Source organism: Eucalyptus grandis, chromosome 8 (assembly GCF_016545825.1).
Source record: "Eucalyptus grandis isolate ANBG69807.140 chromosome 8, ASM1654582v1, whole genome shotgun sequence".
NCBI lineage: Eukaryota > Viridiplantae > Streptophyta > Magnoliopsida > Myrtales > Myrtaceae > Eucalyptus > Eucalyptus grandis.
In genome coordinates this window covers 39,663,550-39,672,056 of record NC_052619.1, presented here as the reverse complement: position 1 = coordinate 39,672,056, position 8,507 = coordinate 39,663,550, and the positions used below count along the sequence as shown (strand labels likewise).

General features: G+C 40.4%; 1 non-coding gene across 1 annotated transcript; it reads right to left on the bottom strand.

The window, feature by feature from the left end:
• Positions 1 to 4,613: 4,613 nt before the first annotated feature.
• LOC104448103 lies at positions 4,614 to 6,689 on the bottom strand. Its single transcript, XR_005545158.1, has 3 exons — positions 5,262 to 6,689; positions 5,072 to 5,149; positions 4,614 to 4,894 (listed from the first exon to the last, which is right to left on the bottom strand). It is a non-coding gene; the product is annotated as an uncharacterized LOC104448103 (transcript).
• Between the last annotated feature and the right edge of the window lie 1,818 nt (positions 6,690 to 8,507).

Below are 8,507 nucleotides of genomic sequence, written 5' to 3'. Positions count from 1 at the left end.
GGAGAAACCCTAGCTGTCCAACAGGTGTTACTTTGGCTGAGGAGAAACCGAACTGCTCTGACAGAACTCCCTTCAAGTGCACGAACTGATCTACTCTTCTCTTCCCCTATGTGCATCCAGCGACTACATCTCAGCCGTGGACTCCATCTTGGACCAAAATGAAGTGTCTTGGGCCTCTCATCCTATTGTCCTAGACTGTAGAGAAATGCTAGCCCAAATGCCGAATGTTGCCTTGCAATACGAAGCATGAGAATCCAATCGAGCGGCTAATTGGATCGCCAAGTCTCACAACATAGACTCTCTTCCAAGCAATTGGGTATCCCATCCCTTGCACGAACTTTTTCTTATATTATGTTTGGACTTTCAGTCTAGTTGTAATCCGTCATCCCAGTATTAATCAATGAAATGTTTTTCCGACCAAAAAAAAAAAAAGTAGGAGAACATGCCCTAGGAAGGATAATCTCAAAAGGAGTTTGCTAGTATTACTCATGAAGATGCGCTCACCTTTGAGCCAATTACAATTGCGGCCCCTGAATTAATACTAATTATATCGACATTTTGCGTGCCAAATAACGTGAAAATGTAAAATGTGACTTACTTACTAAGGCCAATCATAGTCTTTCAAATTGTTTAGTGTGAATGATAATTGTATTATGATAATCAAAAGAAAGAGAAGGGTTACAAATATATATATGTGTGCTTAACCCTACTCATAACTAAGTTACTATTTTACCCTTATTACTCACAATATTTCTCAACACTCCCCCTCAAGTTGGGATATAGATATCAAATAATCCCAACTTGTTACATAAGATGCTCACTCTATTCCCCCATAGAGATTTCGTAAAAATGTCTACAAGTTGATCCTCCGACTTTGTATGTTGAAGAATAACGTCACCTTTCTGAACTTTTTCTCGCACAAAATGACAATCAACCTCAATATGCTTAGTTCGCTCGTGGAAGACTGGATTTGAAGCAATATGAATAGCGGATTGATTATCACAATATAGCACTGATGGATTTGATGGTGACATTCCAATCTTTGATAGTGACATTCTCAACCATAGTAATTCACTTGTCAAATGCGCCATAGCACGATATTCAGCTTCAGCGCTTGATCGGGAAACTACATGTTGTTTCTTGCTTTTCCATGCAACTAAATTAGCCCCAAGAAACACATAATAGCCTGAAGTAGATCTTCTATCCACGGGAGATCCAGCCCGCCAAGATCGGAAAAACCTGCAGTGTTTAAGTGGCCATAATTCTTGAACTGTAGTCCTTTACCTGGTGCTCCCTTCAAATATTTGACGATCCAAAGTACAGCATCCCAATGATTGGTACGAGGAGAACTCATGAATTGACTTACTACACTAACCACGAAGGATATATCAGGTCTTGTAATAGTAAGATAGTTTAACTTACCAACTAATCTTCGATACTTTGCTGGATCATGTAGTAATTCTCCATGTTCTGCATCAAGTTTCATATTGGGATCCATAAGGGTATCGACTGGCTTTACTCCAAGAAATCCAACCTCGCCAAGGATATCTAGTACATACTTTCGTTGCGATAAATTGATACTAGCATGTGAATAGGATACGTCAATACCAAGAAAGTATCGAAAACGTCCCAGATCTTTAGTATTGAATTCTTTATGCATAAATTGCTTAAGTTTTTTAATACCACATGAATCACTGCCAGTAATGATGATATCATCCACATATACAACTAGGAGGATACAGCCGGTCGAAGATACAGAGCTGAAAACTGAATGATCTACCTAACACCGCTTTAATCCAAATTTGATAACTGCATCACTAAATCTACCAAACCAAGCACGAGGAGATTGTTTAAGTCCATACAAAGCTTTGTGTAAACGACATACCACATTCTCTCCCTGAGCAATAAACCCAGGTGGTTGCTCCATGTAGACCTCCTCAGCCAGATCACCATGTAAAAAAGCATTTTTGACATCCAATTGATGAAGGTTCCAACCAAAGTGCACAGCCAATGAAATGAAGACACTGACAGAGGGAATTTTGGCCACGGGAGAGAAGGTGTCATTATAGTCGACACCATAAGTTTGAGTATATCCCTTTGCAACTAATCGTGCCTTCAATCGATCAAGAGTACCATCCGAGTGAACTTTAACAGTGAACACCCAACGACAACCAACAGTTTGCTTATCAGTAGATAAGGAAGTAAGCTGCCAAGTTTTGTTTTGAATTAGTGCCTGCATTTCATCTTCCATGGCACGACGCCAACCCAAATGAGCAAGAGCTTCAGCAACGCTGCTAGGCACAGAAATAGAAGACAACGACGAAACAAAGGCAGAGAATGTAGGAGATAAACGATCATAGGATAAAAAATTTGAAATAGGATGACGCGTACTAACACAATCAGAAAGACCAAAATAACGATCAACAGGACGACCAACACAAGAACGTGTACCTTTTCAAGAAGCAATGGATGGTTCAGGATTAGAGGCTGGCACTGCAACTGATGGGGGAACAGATGAATCAGGTGCTAATGAAGTCTGTACTGTCATAGTTGGAACTGTACTTCGTCGATGATAGGTGCAGTCAGCAAACTTAAATGCAAATCACTGTCAAGTGCAAACAGCAACTCTATTCTCCACAATGGTCACTTCTAAAATTTTGTAATAAAGTAGGTTACCGTCCACCACTAGAAAATATCCCATCATTCGCCATTTCTAGAAGCCTTTCCAGCATGTCACAGCCAGCACAAAATTTTAATATTAATAATTAATATAAGAGAAAGCATCCCATCATGTCCAGCAGTTAGGATATCTAGCTTTCACACTGGAGAAAGGACGACTTCAGCATCATCGGAGAGAATGAGGTTGCTTCAGAATCATTTCCCTAGAAGAAACGATGACTTCAAGATCCGGGGGGTATCAATCGGGTGCTCCTACAGCTTCTCCTGCGCGCCAATCCTTGAGAATCCTGGCCTCGTGGACACGGTCGCCACTTCAGTATCTCCAGAGAACATTGCCACCACACGGGACATTGGGGGTCTTAGTGCTGGCGACGTTTGAGTGCACAAGAGCGCTATTGCAACCATGCGTATTGCCTCTTCTTCATTGAACTCTGATATTCTAGAATCAACCAGCTCAACAACACAGCTGGTTTCATGCAAATTCCAAGCCCATTTAAGGAGATATGTGTTTTTTTTTAAGAAATCTCAGTAGCACCTAACTTGGAGCATGAAAACGAAAGAAAAGTTTGCAGTTACACGTCCAGACAAAACAAAACTTTATACGTAACCTCCAATCGTTGTTGACATGACCTCCCCCTTCAATCAAATCCGTGAGAAGGGAAGGAATTCGCGCTCCTTGTGAAGGAAACTAATGTGGTTAGCGCCCGGCTTCCTCCAAAACTCAGCCCGATCTGATCAATACTCCATAGATCTTCACGCGCACGGATAGGGCCTCAATTCCCTTCGCACGAGCCACGTGAGGCAACGAGATCCGAGAGCCTCCGATCGGTGGTGGCGCTGCTCTTCGACGGTGTCTGGCGCTGATCAACGTTGTCGGTTGCCGGCCGGAGGCGCGGCCTTTTCCGGTGACGGAACAGTGGTCTCCAACGTTGTAGGTTGCTAGGGTTTTTTCTTTTGTTTGTTTGTTTTTTTTAAAGTGCGGCTCTGATACCATGTAAATGATAATTGTATTCTGATAATCAAAATAAAGAGAAGGGTTACACATATATATATATGCGCGCGCGCGCTTAACCCTATTCATAACTAAGTTAATATTTTACCCTTATTACTCACAATATTTCTCAACATTTAGTATATCAGTATACTCGTGCAATAACTACATCACACACGCATGAGGAAGTCTAACCCAAAAATTTGAACAAATATTTGAAGGGAAATTAAATAAATATTAGGCCCATTAAAATCTCGTAAATGAACAACGTGAGATATTTTAAACAAAATTCATGGGCTATTTGCATTTCATAGACACAAGATGAAAGATAGACACAAGCCACGAGCTATTCGCAACAATCAACGTCAATTCTCCTTTCGGAAGTCGCAAATCTCGAATCATCATCATTTACATCCACAGACACCCAATGGCTTTTCTTAATTCTCCGGAATTTGGTGATGGAGATGAGAGCCACTCTAGTTGGAGAAATCTCATGTATTTGTTGAGATCGACATTCTTAAAGGAAGAATCAAGAGCCTCCAATGCCCATAACTTTGCTACTCTTCTCTTCACTTCCCCAGTCCTAAGATACTGCAGGTTTGCCAAACCTGCCAATGTTCCCCCAACCAAATCAATGGAGTACTTGCTTCCAAAATTATTTCAGGGATTCTGATGCATCATCCCTTGGATTTTCCTTTTCCTTTTTCTTTTCTGGGTTTCTTGCTCGTGTTTTGCTGATTTGTTGCTTATTTGGAGCCATATGAATACCATTCAATTTTGATGAAATTAAAGTAATTTAGACAAAATGTCTATGATAAGAATGCCCTCCGTAGTAAAATGTTTAGATTAGGCAAGACTTTCAAATTGCCTAGATCTCCGTTTAGATTAGGCAACACTATCAAATCGCCTAGATCAAAGTATGCCACTGCTTAGACATGCATCTTATTTTGTCGATAGACAAGTACTTCATCACACCTATGGACCTCATGATACTTTTGGTTTAGCAAATCTGGAACTTTATAGTACAACATCACTTTTGCAACAAGGTATGGCACTTGAAATAAGTCAGTCATCTGCAACTTCAAATTTGCAAGAAAGCATGCTCAAGTAGCATAGCAACTGAAGGCCTCTCGGCAGGCTCTCTTTGAAAGCAGCACCGTAGGAAAACCTTTCCGTCTTAGGTATTGGTGGAGAACTTTGCATCACCTTAAATATAGCTTGAGCCTAAATTAATGATTAAACCTTAAATAGAAACTAAAGACACAGATCACATAACAAATGGTAATATGCACAGTCCCGAACTTCCAACAGAAAATGGTGACACAGATTTGGTTGAAAGTGTATTACTTGGAACTTGGAAGGACAAACGGAGAAAATGAAAAAGCAATGCAGCATTCTTACCCGCCCATACTCACTCCAAGGAGGTTTCCCTGTAAATAGTACTTCCCAAACTTCAGATGTCAGCAGTACAATTGAGATCTGTGCTGTTATCATATGCCATCAAGGATTGTATGAGCCGCAGGATATACTACATCATTCCACCATGTTAAAAAAAAGGAATGTAGCATTAACGTTCACAAAAGCAGAGTACCTCTACAGCCATCCAGTTTAGACTTCCCTTCAAAGAGCAGTAAGCTGCTTGTCCAGTTAGCTAAGAGATGGCAGGACATTATTAAAGCCGAAGACTATTTGGTGTGTTCATGGAACACTGGATAAAATTGCAACATCTTCATAGACATAGATACATTAGATCGATAACTAAATCAACCACTTTCAGCTTATGTTAGCTCATGACTGAGAAAAAGGACCATGAAGCAATCACCAAAATGATTTCAGCAAATGCTTGAGAACTCAAAAAGAGAGCAACAATACCTTGGCTACTGTCCAGAATTCTGTCCTATGGACCATACACTTTTACTTACCTCATGTTAGGAAGGAGGCCCTTCTTACTCTGACTAAATTCGATCCTTCTTTTGAAATGCAGAGGAGCATCAAAGACAACACCAGAAGAACCTTTCACCCAAGGCATTGTGTTCTATTCACTACACCTCTTAGGAACTTTTTAGAAACCAGTGGAAAAGGAAAGAACCTCATCAGGTTTTGGCATCTAATAACAGCAATAACTCTTTTCCCATTTACGCAATATAGTGACTTTACCCGACACAATGGGAAAAAAAGTGAAGAAAATTACTCAACAACATTTCATCCATCTATAATAGATTTTTGCACAGATGAAATGCCACAAACCAATAATGAGAAGTACACAGTCACCCTGGGTCCCTGACTTCACATTCAAACGCACCACAAATCAGCAAGGAGTCTCTACATGCACTCAGTAGTCCTAGTCCTGGAGTGAAGAGGTGGAAACTCACATGTTTAGCAATCTCGAAGTCAACAAGTTTGACAATCCCAAATGCATCCGCAAGTAAATTAGCACCCTTTAAATCCATGTGCAAGCCAAAGAGCTTTTACAGGTCTGTAGGCACAAAGAAGAAGGTCTAATTGTCCTAATCCAATATGCAAGTCATCTCATGATGCTTGATCAATGGTTTAGAATTACCCATGATGGAGTTGTTAACATGCAGGTAAGCCAATCCAGTCACAATATGGCGGGTAAAAGTGCAGACAATGGATTCTGTTAGGGTCCCAAGATGCTCCTGGATATACTTACCTATTGATCCATGCTGTGCATATTCTAGATATATGTCAAGCCAGTCCTCAACCTGACAATCTACGAAAATGTTGAAATTTCGGGGAGTCAAATTATGAATGCCCATTGAGCTGGGACATGTAGATGCCGTGGAAAGTTGACCCACAATTTCACTCCCATAATACCGCTGAATGTTTGGATGTCTAAGCTGGCCAAGTACCTGAATTTCCTATAGTAGCAAAGCAATTAATTACCTGGAAATGATATAAGAAAGTTTCCACAGCATATTTAGATCAGATGAGAGGATAGATTGGTCCCGGAGCATTAAAAAAACATTACCTGTTTCAACTGCCTCGTGCACTAAGCTGAATTTGGATCATTAGGCAATAGCTCAAACTCCTTTGATGCACATAGAGATCTCGCTTCTCTGTCACTTAATATGTCAAAGTTCGGCTGACTGGATATTAAAAAGAAAATGCAACATGTCGAGTTTCTGAGAGCTAACTTACTAGTTGCTTGCAATGTAAAAACTTCCGAAAGTGCGATGTCCAATAAGCTGGCCTTTTCTCCATTGACTTGCTAGTGGTAACTGCTCTGATCTTTCAGCAACTTGAGCTGAAGATGTAGGGTTCTCCATCTATCCATGACTTCTAGGCATTAAAAGAGGGATGATAGCTGTGCAATTCTTTCTTCTTCATCTTCTTGCATTTTAACTCAAGGTGGGGCTGAGGTGAATTTTTACAACAAATGGTGAAAAGAAAACTTCCTAGCCTATGTTTCCAGATATGATACAACTACTAAGCAGATCAAGTATTCTATACCCAATAGTTTAATGTCGAAACAAGTTTAATCAGGGTCATGTTGCTCTGATCCAAAAGAGCAAAGCATCGTATGTGGCACAACACTTTCGATCAACAAGTTAAAGCAATTTCATATTTGACATCCTTTCTAAACACAAACAGATTAAAGATAGTTTTGCCCAAAATTCTCTCTTTTCTTAGAAGGCTTTAATCCAGGAAGATCAATCCATATTAATAAATTTTGTCCTTTCGGTTATAAGACAAGATAGGAAGCAGATTCTGCTAGTCCCTTGGTTTCCCAAATATTCAGATCCGTTTTCTTCGACTAACCTGAAATATGGACCAGATTGAAATTGGACAACACACATGCAAATTCCAAGAAGGCAATGTCATGTGAAGTTGTGTAGCATCATTAGCGGCTAAAATATGAAGCTAGCACATCTGAGTGACATTCCTGAAAGACTTCATAAGGAGGAACTCCCACTCCGCACAAAAGTCATAAGAATGAATGAGGTATCATGTCCAGCAACCACAACAATCATGATGTTGTGCAGAATTTCCTTGCAGTCACAATTTGTTCATTTTCTTCATTGTGCTTACTTAACAAGCATGTGATCAAGTCTTGATGAGGATTTGCAGTGTGCTACTCTAGTTTAACCTTCTCTTGTACAATTCCTTCAACAAATCTTGGATCCTGGAGAGCTTGCATGGAGGCTCTGATTGTAGCACATGAATTCCCTCTATGATTTCTTGAAAGTTTTGCAAGAATTTCCTCTTTCAGCTCTTTCCTCCATACCAAAGAGAAAAGAGCACATGATACTGAATGTAAGGGTTTTCCCTTAGGGGCGATGGCTATAGGAAGATCAAAACATTAGTGCTATTCACTCTCTCTTCATTTATCGAAGAGATTATGCGCACTCCCAGTATATGCATTCATTCTCCTAGGCAATACATGCAGAGGCCGTACAAGTGTGAGCCAGTCATATGTGAGTATGAGTGCATACACAATGTGTATCTTAAAATTAAAAAAAATTTCAACATATCTCAAAAGGATCAAAGCAACAGAGAGAGTGTGCAGAATTTCAGCATACCGCAACTTTTTCCATGCCCTGCCAGTGCAACTCAATGTGCTTTCTGACATCTCCATCTATTTTCCCCATGTACTGCTTCAGGGGTTTTGGTCTCAAACATGACATGAGAGAGTGCCCACGCGTTTGTGATCTTGGCCATTTAGTTCCATCAGATTGTGGGGTCCCAGAATCACACGGATGGATGATGGTTGCTTGTTGGCAAGCATGCTGCTGTCTCCGAAGAATACAAACTGCTTGGCCGTGAATGCACACCGTTGGTTTACCGAAGAAAGTGAGCTTCGAGGTTGGTCCATACT